This window comes from Callospermophilus lateralis, unplaced genomic scaffold (assembly GCF_048772815.1).
Source record: "Callospermophilus lateralis isolate mCalLat2 unplaced genomic scaffold, mCalLat2.hap1 Scaffold_130, whole genome shotgun sequence".
NCBI lineage: Eukaryota > Metazoa > Chordata > Mammalia > Rodentia > Sciuridae > Callospermophilus > Callospermophilus lateralis.
In genome coordinates, this window is record NW_027512473.1 from 1,919,477 (window position 1) to 1,937,322 (window position 17,846).

General features: G+C 42.4%; 1 pseudogene; it reads right to left on the minus strand.

The window, feature by feature from the left end:
* Positions 1 to 3,832: 3,832 nt before the first annotated feature.
* On the minus strand, positions 3,833 to 14,588 carry LOC143404478 (cytochrome P450 4A12B-like; annotated as a pseudogene).
* Positions 14,589 to 17,846: the final 3,258 nt, after the last annotated feature.

Genomic DNA, 17,846 nt, shown 5'->3' on the forward strand with positions numbered 1-17,846 from the left:
TCAATCCTCCTCAAATTATTTCATGAAATAGAAAAAAGAGGGAACTCTGTAAACTCCTTTTATGAAGCCAGTATCACTCTGACACCAAAACAGACAAAGACACATCACAGAAAGAAAAATTCAGACCAATATCATTGATGAACATAGATGCAAAAATTTAAAATACTGGTAAATTGTATAGAAAAAACACATTTAAGAAATAATGCATCATGATGAAGTGGGTTTTATCTCATGGGTGCAATGTTGGTTCAACAAATGGAAATCAATAAAGGTAATTCACTATATCAATAGACTTAAAGACAAGAATCACATAATTATCTCAATAGACGCAGAAAAAGAAATTTACAAAAACAGCACGCATGCATGTTTAAAACAGTAGAAAAACAAGGGATAATAGGAACTGAACTCCATATTGTAAAGGCTATACATGACAAACTCAAGGTCAACATTATTCTTTTTTTGTATTTTTTTATTAGCTACACATGACATTACAATGATCTTGGCAATTCATATATTTGAATCAATTGGGGTATAATTTCTCATTTTTCTGATTGTACAGATTGCAGAATCACATTGGTCATACAGTCACCTATATACATATAGCAATCATAATATTCTGCGGCCCTTCCTATCCCTCCTTCCCCTCAACATTATTCTTAATGGAGAAAATCTGAAAATATTTCCTCTAAAAAAAGGAACAAAACAAGGATGTCCACTTTCACCACTCCTATAATACATAGGCTTTGAAACTCTAACCAGAGCAATTAGGGTAGAGAAGGAAATTAAAGGGATGTGAATAGGAAAAATAAGAGTTCAAGTTATCTCTGTTTGCCAAAACTTTTAGGGCTCATAAAAGAATTTAGCAAAGTAGCATGATATAAAATCCATACCCATAAATCAATTGTGTTTCTATACCCCAATAAAAAATCTGCTGAAAAAAGAAATTAGGAGAACTATCCCATTTATGATAGCCTCAAGAAAACACCTTGGGAATCAATCTAACAAAAAAAGAGGTGAAGGAACTCTACAATGAAAACTACAGAATACTAAAGAAAGAAATTGAAGAAGACCTTAGGGATGGAATTGCCTTCCATGTTCTTGCATACACAGAATTAATATTGTCAAAATGGCCATACTACCAAAAGCACTATGCAGATTCAATGCAATTTCCATAAAAATTCCAATAATGATCTTCCTATAAATAGAAAATACAGTCATAAAATTCATTTGGAAAAATAAGAGGCCCAGAATAGCCAAAGAAATCCTTGGTGAAAAAAGTGAAGCAGGAGGCATCGTAATACCAGACCTTATATTATACTACAGAGCTATAGAAACAAAAATGGCATGGTATTGTCACCAAAACAGACATGAAGGCCAATGGAACAGAATAGAACACAAAGACAAACCCACAAAGGTGCCAAAACATACATTGGAGAAAAGATAGCCTCTTCAACAAATGATGCTGGGAAAACTAAAAATCCATATGTAGTAGAATGAAACTTAACCCCTATCTCTCACCCTGCACAAAACTCAACATGGATCAAAGACTTAGACGTTAGACCAGAAACTCTGCATCTGTTTGGAGAAAATATAGGCCCAACACTCCAGCATGTTGACTCAGAAAATGTTCCTTAACAAGACTCCTAAAGTGCAAGAAGTAAGATGAAAAAATCAACAAACAGGCAATAATTAAAAAGCTTCTGCACAGCAAAGGAAAGAATAAAGCATAAGAGAGATACTGCATAATGGGAGATCTTTGCCACCTGATACTCAGATAGGACATTAATACCTAGGATATACAAAGAATTAAAAATACTTAACACCAAAAAAACCTCAATAAATAAGTGGGCAAAGGAACTAACACTTTGCAAAAAATAATACAAATTGTCAACAAATACATAAAAAGTATTTATCAGTAGCAATTAGAGAAATGCAAATTAAAACTACATTGAGGTTTTTATCTCACTCCAGTCAGAAAGGCAATTGTCAAGAATATAAATAACAGTAAATGTTGGTAAGGATGTGGGGAAGGGTAAAGGGTATATTCATACATTGTTGGTGGGACTGCAAATTGGTACAACTACTCTGGAAAGCAATATGGAGATTCCTCAAAAAACAAGGAATGGAACCACCATTTGACTCAGCTATCCCAGTGTTTGGTATATATCTGAAGGATTTATAATCAGCATATTACAGTGATACCATCATGTCAATGTTTATAGCAGCACAATTCACAATAGTCAAGCTGTGGATCCAACATAGGTGCCCTTCAACAAATGAATACTTAAAGGAAATGTGGTATATATACACAATGGAGTATTACTCAGCCATAAATAATAATGACTTTATGATAAATGGATAGAACTGGAGACTATCATGCTAAGTGAAATAAGACATTCCCAAATGTCAAAGGTGAATGTTTTATTTATTTATTTTTCAGTTGTAGGTGGACACAATATCTTTATTTTATTTTTATGTGGTGCTAAGAATCAAACCCAGTGTCTTACACATGCCAGTAGAGCACTGTACCACTGAACCACAGTCCTAGCCTTGAATGTTTTCTTTAATATGCAGAAGCAAATTCAAATAAGGAGGGGAAATTAAAAAAGAGTAGAAGAAAGATCAGTGGAGTAGACAAAGGGAAATGGATGGAAGGGAGGTAATATGGGATAGGGAAAGACAGTAGAATAAATCTGACCTAACATCCCTATGGACATATATGAATACACCACAGTGAATCTCACCATTGTGTGTATCCTACAGACACTAATTTAAACAAAACCTATAAGTTAATAGAAGAAAGATCAGTAAAGCAGAGGGAAGAAAACAGGGGTTGGGCAGAAGGAAGGGGAAGGGAAAGCACTGGGAACTGAATTAGAACAAATTATATTCCATGCTTTTATAATTATATCAAAATGAATTCTATTGCAATGTATAACTGAAAAGAACCAATAAAAAAGAAGAGTAAAATATATAGATCATAAACTGGAGAATTTGATCAATTCAAATTCTACAATTTACAGGAATTAATTACATTATGTTTTGCAGCCATCACCACTATTTCAAAACCTTTCCATCACCTCAAACAGAAATATTGTAACCATGAAGCAATACCGCCCACTCCCCCTTTCCCAATTCTTCATAATCTCTAATCTACTTTTTCTTGTTTTGTTTCTATTAAATATATATATATATATATATATATATATATATATATATATATATTGAATATAAAGAATATACATATTACATATATATGTTGTCACTTAATTTAAAAAACATTTTCTGCCTTTCTGTGGGCTCTCTTAACTCTCCGATCCATTTTGGTTATTTTATGTGTATGGAAGAGGTAGGAACCCAAGTCGCTCATTACATGTGGACATTCAGATTTCTCCCTCTTGCCCACCTTCTCCTGCTCGTGGGTCAGGGTCAGGTCTCCACCTCTGGGACTAAGACATTGACACTTGCTCTCGTGTGCAGCTCCTCCTGCTTCCACAGGACTGAGTGTCATAATGGCAATTAGCTCCCCTTTGTCCTCTACTCTCTGAGCATGGTCAGCATGAGCCCTTCTGTCCCACCTGATGCCACAAGACTGCCATTCAGCCTTTCCAGGACACACCCATCCCACTCTCCTTGCTTCATCCTTGGACCAGGCACTTCATGTTCAGCCTGACCTCTGTAGTTTCTTCTTAGATCAGGCAGATGGGAAGGAGGGCAAGTGAAAAGATTAAAAGCAGTTTTGGGGCAATGGAAGGTGTACAAGAACAGGTTACAGAATCACAAAATGTCAAGCAGCTGACCCACAGACATGTCCTCTCTTCCACCAGAATTATTAGAGTTTTCTGAGACGCAGGTGGATTCCATTCTTGCACTTCGTCACAGGGAGTGCCATTGGGACAGGAATCCTGGTGGGATCTGGCAGGAGTTCAAAATGAAGTAGAGTCAGGGCCACCACCACTTTCAGCTCATTCATGGCAAATTGTTTCCCAATGCAGTTCCTGAACCAGGCAGGGACAAAGAAAGTGGTCTTGTGTCCCACTCTGAGCTGGAGAGGTGTTGAGCCCTGAGCTCCTGATAAGAACCAAGCATTCAGAAACCTCCTTTAATTAGAGGTGGCATACAGCTCTTCTTCTTGCCTGGATTCACACTCTCCTGCCCTTTGACAAGGCCCCCACTCTTCCATGGGTAGCTATTATTCTGCTTTTATATTTATAGACATGAAATCTCTGCTAAGATAAGGCTCGCACACTGAACAATCAGGTCTAGTAACACTTTTCATTTTAAGAATAATCATTGGCTAGTTTAGTCTCTCTACTAATGGTTTCTGGCTCATTGGTGTGGCTATAATTGGTCTAGGTCACATGGGAATGTGTGGACCACACTCCCTGGGATCACATCTATGGCAACAAAATATTCTAATGGCAGAATCAGATGTCAGTGTCATCTCCTGATTAGGACATTGTGCTGGGGATCTGTAAGCTCTGACCCCATCTGCCTCCCACCCAGTGGTCAGGCTTCAGCCTCCCCTCACACCCTTGGTCCACCAGCATCTCTAGACTTCTACTCCAGAAATATCCCTCTTGCCATCTTCAGTCTCTTCTTCCAGGCTTTACTGGTCTCCCTGACTCCCCTCCCTCCTTACTCCCATGCCCTCCACCAGTAAGGGCAGTACCCAAGGCCTCACCTCCCTACACACCCTTTGTGGGCTACTGCCTCACCCACCTCTCACCTGTCCAGCCCCACTTCCTGCTTCAGCTCATATTCTTGAGGTTGCTGAGGATGTCCTCCTTCTACTCTGCCTGAACATCCTCAAGGCTCAGGACAATGGCTACAATGAATCTTAACTCTCTGCTGGCTGTCCCTCTCTCTCCCAAGCCCCCAAGCTACCATCACTGTTTTATTCAAGCAGCTACCACAACCTATGGCCTCCAACAGTACCAGGGACAAAGAAACTTACATCAATGTGCAATGAGTGTGAGAAAGTGAAAAAATTATGGAAATAATGATGTCTATCTCAATTGTAGGTGTCTGATTCTGAACAATAGCTCTCTGTTCTCACTGAACCAAGAGCGACAGCCTGCCTCAGAGCACAGGACTTGGCACAGAGAAACATATTTTTCAGTACTTTTGTATTTGACTTAAATATGTTGAACTACAAAAATAAAGTGAAATGCAATGCAGCACAGAATGTAAGCTTTTCTACCTAATAATTGAGCTACTTAATACTGTCCTGCCCTACAATGTCAGTGCCATGATTTGTAGCTAGTATCTAATGGAAGATATCAATTCCAGAATAAATTTAATCTGAAAAATATGATTTCCCCATGGATAATTTTATTTAATGCCAGTGTGTTAAAGTTGATTTAGCATTGTAAAATTCACAGAATTTTTGGCTCAGAAAAACCTTCCTACTAATCATTTAGTAGGTTTATGTCAATGTGTATTTTACAGGTCGATTCCTGTAGCCTTGCTTAGCTTTCACAGCAGCCCCTATGGTGTGGGGCTCTCCAGCTCAACAGCTACTTCAGGTGAGTTTGTGAGTGTAGAAGACAGTGTGTGCTCTGTGTCCACTTAATAGTGAATTTTCTCTGAGGCATTTAGTTTTTTCATCCTATACCATGGAACTATGGGTAGAGATATCTCTCCAAATGTAGAATTTTGCTGACTGGGAACATGGACACCCATTGTGAATGTTAAAATGAGACCAAAAATTGGAGGGCAGAAGCCAAAATTGCACGAAATCACACTCACTGGGGTCCACCCCTATACAACAGGCTGCAAACTCTACATGGATGGCTTTACAGTAAGAACAACAAGGTGTAATTTTAAATATATGAAAACATTTCAAGATTCATCACAGTGGCCACTGAGGAATTAAGTAGAAAAGGTGACTTGAGTCCATTGAAAATATGGAAGAAAGAGGAATCCATCTCTTAAAATACCTGAGAATTGAAGAAAACACCTGAAGGGTAGTTTGTGGACAAAAACCTAAAAATTCATACTCCAAAATGAATAAAGACCAAGAAACGATGATACTTGTGTTTCAAACTTCCATGTATTTTGGTGTTTTATTCACCAAAGACTGGCCATTGAAAAGGTGAAGAGGGGCAAACACTCCACAGTGTGTCCTGTCTTTGGGGCACAGACACAAATGCACAACACCTTCTACCCACAAAAATCAACAAGCAAGAGCCTCCATGACGAAGCCACATAGAAAACTAGGGGACCACAAATACTGAGTGTGTGACAGAGATTCCCTGTTCTCCCCACCCCATTGCCATTTAGAGGACATCTCACCTTGATCCTCCTGAGAAGGGCAGGAAGGAGTGGCTCTGTAGAGAAGATCCAGGTGCAAATCGAGAAGGATCAAACACCTGCAGAGAGAGCAGCAGGGCCAGGCAAGTCAGGATTAAGCCCCCACCTGCCAGGGGGAACAGGATCTGCAGAGGTGGAAACAGGAGGAGGTGTTGGTCCTGAGAGATGGTCCCCTTCCCTCCCCACAGGGACTCAGACCTCTGGGTTTGGCCACACCTTCGGGTTGTTGTGAAGGCAATAAATGGAGAGTGTGACCATAATCACTGTGGGACAATTAAGAGGAAAGAAAAATTATGACAGTGGGCTAGAGCTCTGGTCCCTCAAACACCAGGAAACATGCATGAACAAATTCCCTAGGTACCAGGAACCATCACTTTGAGCAGGATGATTTTAGTGCACAAAGGTAGTGTTGCCATGGTAAAGCACCTGAGCAAAGGTGAGAAATAGAAAACTGTGAGCCTAAGAATGAGAGCAAGAAAATATGGAAGACTCACTGCTTACACTAAATGAAGTGACAACCCACAGCCATCCAATACCTTCCATGAAACAGTGGAGAGTAGACACGATCTCACCCAACCCTCATGAGCACCCTACAGAATACACTGGTCTACACCCATTTTCATAAGACATACTGGGGTTTCAGTGAGGTTGATTATCTTTTCCACATTCACACTGCTGGCATGTGGCAGAGCAAGGTTCAGACTCAATGCTGGGTGAGCCAATGTATGGCTTCCTAACAGGGAAGAATACAGCTTCTATCCTCTATTACCCTGAATGTTCTTTAGATTCTGAACAATTTCTGACCTGTAACGTGGGTTTTCAAGATCCCCTTCATTGCCTTGACATTAAAAACATGCATATGCCAATATGCATGCACAAACACACCTCTTCAACCCTGTATGAGTCTCTCTCTCTGCCCAGCTCTTCTCAAATAATTACAAGGATAATATTTGGAGGCTGACATTTAATCTAGAAGTTGACATTTTTTAATTTAGATTTTTCTGATTTCAAGCCCCATGTCCAGCATTTCATAAGACTCATCTAAATTTCAGAGTAACTCTGCTTTCTATAGAGGAGGAAAGGGAAACTGAGAGAAGTTCACAAAAGCTAAAACAGGTGAATTTCTGAACTGTCATTTCCCTGGGAAGTGATTAGGGAAGTATAGAAAGTTCATACCTTTGGGTAAGGAGCATCCATCAGGGAAAGTGATAGGTTTGCTGAGATCTCTGCTCACACCTGATACTGGTGGATAGAGCCTCAGGGCCTCCTTGGTGCTCATGGTGGTTTAGGGTATCTGGTTCAGGTGGTCCCTGAAGTAAAGGCCATCCTGAGGGGCAGGCAGGGCCCAGGAAGACCAGCACCTTGCCCCTACCAGAGGCAGGGCTCTCCCACCTCTTGAGCTCTCACTCACCAGGTGATGGAGGCTCCATCCCCCAGGAGGCTCTGGACCTCCTCCCTGCACTTCTTCTGATGCTCAGGGTGTGTGGCCAGAGCATAGAAGATCCAGCAGATACCACTGGCTGTGGTGTCATGGCCCTCAAACATGAAGGTGTCCACCTCGGCACGCAGGTCCTCATCAGACAGGCTGCTCCCATTCTCCATCTGGGGAGGCCATGGATGAGAAGGCAGGGTTTGTCCCTCCCTCTGCTCCTGGGCAAACCCTCAGGCTTCTTCCCACACACTTACTTTGGCAAACAGAAGGATGTTCAGGAAATCCAAGTGCCTCTTCTTCTTGATCTTCTCCAGCTCTCCCTCATCCTTCAGTTGAGCTTTCCTCTGCCTGATCACTTGATCTTTCCCAGGACAGGAGTTACCAGGCAGAACACACAGCTACAGCAACCCATAATAAGCCATTGTACCCCTGTGACAATCTGGGTGCCCTGTAGAGCTCAGGATGCACAGGTGAGTGGGTGTGTAGGAGTCTGGTCACTGGAGTCCCTGTTGAATGCTGGTGGGATAGGTCTCATTCAACCCTGCTAATGTGATGATACTGGTATTGGGCTGTACCTGACACACTAACATCTCAGCTCCCAACACTTTCAGTAAGATAGTGTCCAGCATGAGGGTGTCCTAGTTTCTTTCCATTGTTATCAGGTGCCCTGCCTCTGTCTCAGGGGCCATGGCCCTATCTCTTAGACTGAACCTAGTAAAGGAAAGGAGACAGGATTAGAGACAGAACCTGTATGGTCATAAGCAAGCTGGCAGGCATGGTGGAACAAGTGACCATCAGAGGTCAGCCTGTAGAAGGTGTCATTCTGGTGGAAGACATTCCTCACACAAGAAAGAAAAACAATGTAGTTCAGATCTGCAATAGTCTGAATGTAGGAAGGGAATTCCTGATGGGGCGGACTGAGCTATGAAAACACATAAGCTAGAAGTATAGTGGTTCTATGTAGAGACTCCCTTGGTGATGGGGATATCAACCCTGAGGTACATTTTATGTCTGTGTTACATCTCTTGTGAGCATTGGGCCTTAAGAAGATAGCGTGAGCAACCAGGCTTCTACCCTGTGAGAGGCATCTGCATCTTGGCATGGTTGGGTCTGGTCAGGAATTAGAGTTTGGCCTGGGACCAGGGTTAGAATTGCTTTCTGTAGTAATGAGCATCCAAGATGCCCCACTTACCTCTCAGGTAAAATACATCAGCTATTAAGAATACTGACCTCTCCAAGGCATACTTCATGATGGTTTCCAGGGCCATTAGGGAGACATGCTCAAAGATCTCCAGAGTGGAGTTCTGCCCAATAAGCTGCTCCCATTTGTCCTGAGGAAGGGAGCAAACACTGCCCTTCTTGGTTCCTCCATGAGGCCTGTGGGTCACATGCATTTTGGCAAATTAAGAAAGGAAGCAAATGTTTGTATTCTGATGGCTATTACTCAGAAATTTTTATTATAAAATTAAATATTTTTACCTAACAACTTCTTAAATTTAGAATTTTAGGGAATCAGTTATGACAATTCAGTTTATGAAAAAGCTGCTGGGCCAACTTTCAGGTTTCTAACACATGAGCTAGACTTGAAAAACTGGTAGAGTACAAAATATGAGGACAAGATGCTGTCAAGCAAAATGAGCATACAGGGTACATTAGTCACAGAGTTAAAACACATCAATTCATTATCCCTCATGAAAAGTTCTTGAGTGCTGTAAGGTCATCAATTCGAGTTCTGATGAGATGATGGCACATTTACTGTGAGATGTGGACCTGGTGTCCATATCAATACATGGGTCACTCAAGTCCATGTAGAAGCCCTGGACTTCACCCTGAATGAATTATATATTGGGAGGTGCACCTCCTATGAAGATGCCATTGCCTAGGCCACTCAGGGTCAGATACCTCTGCTGCTTGGCCTAATCAACTAATCCCCAAGTCTACTGTGTTGACAACTTGGAAAATGGGAGGTGGGTCCTGTATTCATAATGATGCCTGGACCATAAGCAGCGTGTGACTCTATTCTGAGGCCTTGGTCGACTCTGTCCCATCTACATTTGAGGAACTGATTTTCCCAGTAATGGCCTGAGATTGTCATTCCATGTGACTATTTCTGATAGCTATTAGAGAGTGGGAACTGAATGTGAGCCTTGAGTGAGTATTATGGTTTGGATATAAGGTGTCCCCCAAAAGCTCACATGTAAGACAATGCAAGAAGGTTCAGAGGAGTAATGATTGGATGGTGAAAGTCTTAACCCAGTCAATGATTTAATCCCTTGAGGGATTAACTGAGAGGAAACTGAAGGCAGGTATGGTATGACTGGAAGAGATGAGTCATCGGGGTATGGCTTTGGGGCTTTGGGATATGTATGTTTTGTATGTAGAGAGTGAAGCCTCTACTTTCTGATCATCATGTGAGCTGCTTCCCTCTGGCACACTCTTCCCGTGATGTTCTGTCTCACCTTTAGCTCAAAGGAATGGAGCCTGCGGTCTACGTACTGAGACCTCTGAAATTGTGAGTCCCTAAATAAACTTTTCCATCTCTATAATTGTGCTGGTTGGGTCTGCTAGTTGTAGCAGAAAAAAGAAAAAAAAACTGACTAAAACAGTGAGTCAATGGAAGTGAAATAGAGAGAGACTCTCCTGCATCACTCTGACAGAGTCAGCCATGATTCCCTCGTAGGGCTTCAGGTTGTCATAGTGGAAGGCTGGAGTCAATATCTGCCAGTTCTGAAACCACGTCTGCTCATTCAACAGGAGCAAATTGTACCCTGGGTCATACATGGTTGTGTACATAAGTGAGTGGGCAATGAGAGATGGAAAGTGGGGACAATTTAAGACAGACAAGTAGTGGAACTCTTGGGGGAGAGAACCTAGAGGGCAGAACATCTTTGGACAAAGACAGTAATGACTGACTCTTTTCAGGAATATGGATTTCCCAGTTGGGCTGGTGTATCTGATATGGTTGTGACAGCTGCAAAGAAGATGTAGAAAGGATTTGTGGGCAGGAGAAAGAGGTACCCAAGTCCGTGTCAGGCTGAGACTGTTTGGAGGTAACTAGAAGGAGATGTGGAAGGAGTGAGCCTCAGGAGGGCTCACAACAGCTTGCAGAAGGGGTGCGGTTCTGGATGGAAGGTAGGAAATGAGGCTTCATTTAGGGGCAGTCACGGTAGTGACCCATCAAATCTTGTTCTCTGTGAGTCAGAGAGAGATTTTTTTAAAAAAATATTTTTTTAATTTTCAATGGACCTTTATTTTATTTATTTATATGTGGTGCTGAGAATTGAACCTAGTGCCTCACACATGGTAGGCATGCACTCTACCACTGAGCCACCACCCCAGCCCCCAAAGAGAGATTTTGCCAACCCTAATTTCAGAGTGCCTACTTTCAGATGTACATACCAATCCAGGGAGCCACAGTCTGTACATACTATGAGCTTTTGGACCTGAAAAGTAAGTAATGGGATTAGTTGCAAGAAGGAGACAAATAATAAAGACCCAGGGCAACTGTGGTTGAGGCCATGGAATGTCATGAGTTCCTGATGACTGTAAGTTGGCATTTTGTCCTATGTCATCTCCCACAGTCTCCCATCCCATTCTGTCTCTTCTAGGACAGTCAAAGGGCTCAGAAAGACAGGCTCCATGGAATAGCAAGACTGCAGTGAGGAGGTGGCAAGGAACATAGGCCACATTCTCAACGCCAAAGAATATGACTGAGCCTTGGCATGTTTTCACAATGAGTAGTGGCTTAGTTAGCCCATTACCTAAACAGGGAGAAATTAGAGGTTTCAAATAAAAGTCACTGGATATGAAGTTTGCTTTTCAGATACAGGCTAATATATCTAATGGATCACCTCCATGGATACAGGCCAGTGTACCTAACAGATCTCCTCCACTGAGTATAGACAAGAGAGAAGGGGAGAAAAGACCAAAAAGAAAAAAAATCAGACCCACAAGCTGTTGTAAATGTCCTCTATGAAGTAAGTGCTGATGGCCATATGTGAAGTGTATTCCGGGGAAACAGCACATATTTTATTTAGACATTTATTAATGAATTGCCTTTTTTTTCTGAACTTTCACAGACAGAGGGCATGTTCTTAGAAGAAAAGAACTAAAAGTTCTGAGATGGAATTTCACTCTTCCCAGAATCACCTTCATGTAGTCAGGGTCATAGACAAGGAAGTGCACTTTGCTGTGCCATAGTCACAGTGAGCAGCAACTTTGGGACTCATTAACCCATGTCAGAATGTGTTGCTCTTTCTGATCCTTTGGGATCTGATATCAGGGGAAAGACACATCTTTAAAAACCATCATTTATTTCTGGTTTAGGGACTGCAGTGAAGGAAAGCATATCCACAGGGTCCATATTTCTGGACCTTTCAGCAGAATTTAGGGATTTGGACTGTTTCTAGAATCTATCTGTGTTTTTCTAGAACCAAACCTTTGCTGTCTCCCAGAACTTTCCCTAAGCTGGATCCTGTGGCCCTGGAGAATAGAGCTGTGTGCCTCAGTAGAGCTGTGGGGTTCAGAGCCTCAGCTCTCTGCATGAGCTTCACATCCCCCACCTCCTTTTAAGTGTGTTCAAAACACAATCCTTTGCAGAGATCCCTTCCCACTGCCCCTTAACCTGCTCTGTGCCCCACCTCAGGGCTGGAAGTGCAGAAAGTTGACCCCCTCCCTCCATGCCCTCAGGCTATTCCTTTCCCTCCTTCCTCTGACTCTATACAAGGTGCCAGGCTCTTCTATGGACACTGAGGTACAAGAAAGTATTGGTGTGCCCAACCTCAAAGACCTCATAGTGTAAGGTTTTTTTGACAACGAGCCAAACATTTTGTTTATGGAGCGACTCTAAATCAGTCATCCTCAGTGGCAGAAAATGTGCTGCTATTTCCCTCTCTGATACCATGACACACATTCCGTAAACATCCTCAGTTTGGGACAAACCTAGATATTTGGTCCCTCCACCTGAGCAGAGGTAGCTGATTTATTGTGTCCTGACACATCCTGATACTCATGTCTCTTGTTGCCACCCAGCATGATCTCCTCGGGGTAGTGACTCCATTACACTGATATCTGTGTTTCTGAGCAAACTCAGGACCAGACAGAGTATCACATTCAGTGACTGGAGCAGGGAAGCATGTAGAAGGCTGGTTCTGAAGTGGAGGGGTCTAGGTGGGCTTAGCATTGAATGGAGAAGACTCATGAAAAACAAACAATAGTCCTCTTAAATGCCTGCTTGTCAGGACAGATGTCAGATCTGCATGATGATAGAGTGATCAACAGAGGTAACAGCAGGACAGGCTTCTTTTGAAGGAGTGAAAGGTAATGTGGGAGTCCTCAGATGCCTAGTGCATGCAAGAGGCTTTGTCCTGTGGACTACCTGGCCAGTCTTTGGGCTATGGCCTCCCTCCCTACTCCCCTTTCCATTACTGCCTACCTTGTGGCCAAAGAACCCATGAGAGGGTGGGGATGGAAACCACTAGAGGGCTTTGAGCAGCCATTGCCTGCACGGGAGGAACTGGGCTGCATTGAACAACAGCAGAAGCAAGCCAAACAGGTTGTCACTTGGAGGAGTCCATATTTGCTGCCAAGGAATTTACTGGAGCCCAGTGCAGAGATGCTTATGCTGCAGAAAACTCTGGGTTACTCATTGTCCCCTCACTGCCACTAAGGGCACCTAACCAGCCTTGCCTAAGTCTGAGAGGACTGCCCGACCCACATGGAGGAGTGTGAGGTATGAGAGCAGGGCTTGATCTCAGAGTACAGAATTGATTAACCTGAAAGTTTCACCTTGGGAAACAGTAAAGTCAAAACTTCATCAGCGGACAAAGGCAATGGCCATGCACACACCCATTTTCCCTTCTCCATATTGATTACATATATTTGTTGGGCACTAACTATGCAATAGACAATACTCTAGTTAGTGGGGGCAGAGCTGCTTGATGAACACACATGAACTCAGACTTCAAAAAATTCATAGCTAGTTCATTAAACATTCAGTAAGTGTGATTGTATGAACTATCACCATGATGTTAGTGATGAAATTTTTTTAATCCAAAGAGGTAAATTGAGGTATTCAGAGGAAAATGTCCAGGGAAAGTGGGTGGTGGGATTGGAATCCTTTCCTATTGACCTCCAAATCTGAGCCAAATTGTTGGACTCCAATGTCTGAGTCCTAGTGGCCCCAGAAATATTCTCTGGGCACACTCTGTCCATTGTGCTCCGATGATACAGGTTGACCGTGCTCTGTATGGAGCACTGGAGTGGGACTCAGGACACTGTAACCCTAGAGCCGCCTAATTACTCATGTAGCCAGCAACTTATCCTCCCTGAGTTCAGTGTCCTCTTTGTAAGGTGGCTATTAATCCTTTTCTCAATTATCCTTGAGTGCAGCTCCTTCTTTCAATCTTTCAACAAATTCAAGAAAATTTCTCAGCTTTGCTGTCTTGTGAGTAAATGTAGAAAATGACATCAGTATAGGAAAATGGGATAAAGCTGCCGTGGAGCAATGAAATGTCCACCAGGTGAGGAAAACACTAAAAAGAATGGGATGTGGGAAGGAATAGGAGACCACCTGAGGGGAGGGTGATCTGTGAAAGGTCAGTCTCCAACACACAATGGATAATAAGAGAAGGGATTGTTCATCTTGAAGATCCTCACTCTCACTTCACCTAATTCTCCAATCAAACCAAACATGCAGAATTCAGAGAGTAAAACACAAAAGATACTTCAGAAAGAATTCTGTGGAAGCTGGCTCTCCTGGGGCTGCAAGTTTCCTTCTGGCCTGACCCCTTCACTCATTCACATGTTTTTTCCCACCACCTCCTTCATTGCCAGACACCATGACGGGTGATTCATTAATCAAGAAGGGGCCAGAGTTCTTCTCATTCTCCTCTAATCCTGGGTCCTCTCAGAACCCAAGGGCAGAGGAGCATGTAACTATTTACACCACATTTCTCTCAACTTTTTCTTCATTCTGAGGTTAATTTCCATTCCTGGATCTTCTTTAGAGTAGTGAGCACTCTATATTCAGGGCAATGCTCAAATCTTTACCTGCTTTCTTTCAGGGCAATGCTCAAATCTTTTACCTGCTTTTACCCTCAAAACAGTTTTTTTTAAAGCAAAAAATCTTTAATATAGCTTAAAGAAACCTAAGGAAGAAACCTAAGGAAGAAAGGGTTTAGCTGCTTGCTCAGGTTCAACCAGCTGGTCTGAAGCATAGCCAGGATTCTAACTCAGGTCATCTAGACCCAGAAACATTGCTGTTGACCACTAATGTGAATTAATGATTAGCTGGAGGTGCAGTTCTATGGCATGTCCCAACATCACAGGGAGCATTTCTTGTCCACCATGTTTTATCCAGTGTTTCCAAGTAGCAGGAAGACATGACAGATGATCTACTCCACATATTGGCACAAATGAAACCCAGGGAAGCTTCTTTTGTTATACACAGGGCCAACCGTGTGGCTAGATCCTTGTAGTCAATGGAAACGATTCTTTTGGAGAACTTAGCAGGATATGAGAAATGCTTACCAAAACAGTAACAAGAGCAGAACACAGAGCTGTGTGTGTGGTGTGAGCCGATGGTTTAGTCGAACTGTGTTTGGCATGTCAAGATTTCTTACCAGTAAATATTATTTCCAAGCTTTTGTATATGTACACCCCCAACCAAAGACTCCTGGAGGAGGGTTGCTAGACATTGCGTTTCCTAATTTTCCCCATAACATGAGGCAGAGAACTGTACCTACTGACGATGCCCAATTAATACTTACTGATTTGATGAGTGAAAGAGGGAGTGGGGCTGGGGATGTGGCTCAAGCGGTAGCACGCTCACCTGGCATGCGTGCAGCCCGGGTTCGATCCTCAGCACCACATACAAACAAAGATGTTGTGTCCGCCGAGAACTAAAATAAATATTTAAAAAAAATTCCCTCTCTCTCTCTCTCTCTCTCTCTCTCTCTCTCTCTCTAAAACAAAAAAAAAAGAGAAAGAGGGAGTGAGTAACTTGGTACTGGTTAGGTCATCATCCTCAGACCACATCAGGCTTGGATGCCACTTTTTAAATATTTCTTAACATTTAAAATATTTAAATATTTAAAATATTACTTAATATTTCTTGGTGCTTTCTCTTTCAGTTTATAAGTGAAGGGAAATTAGAGACGAGGCCATGGATCCTGAGGTGACAGCTTGGAACAGGTACTCCTGTGCAAAGTTTACCCCAGGCCCTTCTTACTTTCAGAATTTTCATAAAGTTGAGTTTGATACTGATACCATTTTACATTTTTCACTTACATTTATTCATCTGCTAAGGCTGAATGTTCTAGACATTCACCTTTGAAACCTAAATGGTTGCTGCTTTTCCTGACTGAAGGAAGGCACAGAACTCTGTGGTTTTGTTTTTCTTTTCTTTCTTTCTTTTTTCTTTTTCTTTTTTTTTTTTTTTGCTGGGGACATCCTGCTGTACCTCTGCTTCTCCTTGGTATGACAGACAGAGGTGAGTCTGAGAAAGTGAGGTTCCTTTACCTCAGGACCCTGCACAGTGCCGGCACACAGAGAAGCTTCAAAAATGTCTTCTTTATATTTGCATAGTGCTTAGACTTTGCAAAACATAACCTGCCTCAGTTTACCAGGTGTTGTTAATGTTGTTTTATAGACAAGGGAACTCATGCTCCAAAATGCTAATTGATCTTCTCAAAGTCACAAAAAAATTGAGTGTCAGAGTCAAGGGCATCATCTCAAATCTAACTCCTCATTTTCTACTACTTGAGTTTATTTATTTAGTTTAGCACCAGCAGCATGTTGAGCATGGAGACAAGGGCTTTCATTTATTTTCTTTCTTCATTCTGCTGATATTCTGTCATGGAGCACACCCACCCTGCCCTGACCTCACAACCTCATCTCAGGTGTCTGTCTCATCATAGGGCTGCTTTTTGAGATACCATAGTTTGTGCCACTTTAGAACCTTTGAACTTGTTATCCCTCTCCCCACAATGTACGTGCCACACTCTTCACACAGCCAGGTACTTATCCTCCTTCCAGGCTCATGTCAAATGCCCTCTCAAACAAGAAGCCTCCCCAGGTGGCCTCCCAAGCAGGTCTTCCCTATTGGCCTCTCTGGTAACACCTTCTTTATTTCCTTCCTGAACTTCCTCTTTTCTGTGATAATTGCACTGTCATTTATTTGTGTAATACTATCTATGTTCTGGGCAGCAGATGACGGCTTTTCTATCTCATCTCCTTTCACCTTAGTGATGCCCTGTCATGGAGACACCCCTTTTGTCTTTCAACCTGTTCTCAGATGATTGTCTCCTCATGGGCAGCTCCTAAAAGACATCAAGAGCCTTCCCACCCCAGAGCCTTTGTGCTTGCTTCTCTCTCTCTGAATGCCCTCTCCTGATTCTTCACCCAGGCAGACCTTATCATCCTTCCAGGTTCACTTAAACCTCCTCTCCATCAAGAAGCCTTCCAGATTGCCCTGCTCAAGGAGGTCCTCTCTGGTGACAGCATCTTTATTTTCTTCTTGAGCTTCCTGCTGTCTGTGACAATAACACTTAATTATCTACCTGTCTATTTTCTCTTTTCACATAAAATGAAATGGAAGGACCTGGTCTTTCTCATCCTCCTCCCCCTCAAGATGGTTAAACTTGAGCTTTGCCTTTTTTAGGTTTTTATTAAACACGTACTGAACAACACAAAAGGGAGGATCTAGATGGTTTTGTGTTTCACAATAAGCAAATATCATTGTTGTTATGAAAAACATTTCCATGATGAGAAGGAACTTCTCCCTGGGTGCAATGCAGAGAGGTGGTTGGTGTCCAGGGTCAGTTAGAAGCAGGCTGGCCATTTGGAGTTGTTGAGTGAACATACATTTATAATTCTACTCTGGTTTGTCCCTAGTTGCCATCACTCAGCCTTCTCTCCTGGACTTCTCTTGTGTTCCTGCCTCCCCTCCTCCACACTGAAGCAACTATCATGCTCTTCAAGCAGTTAGGATAGGGTTCCAATGCCTCAGCTGCCTGCAGACACTCTATATGCTAATGCTTTGCCCACCTCTTACCCCACTTCCAAGCTCAGCTCATGTTTCTAAGGTTAGTGATGAGGC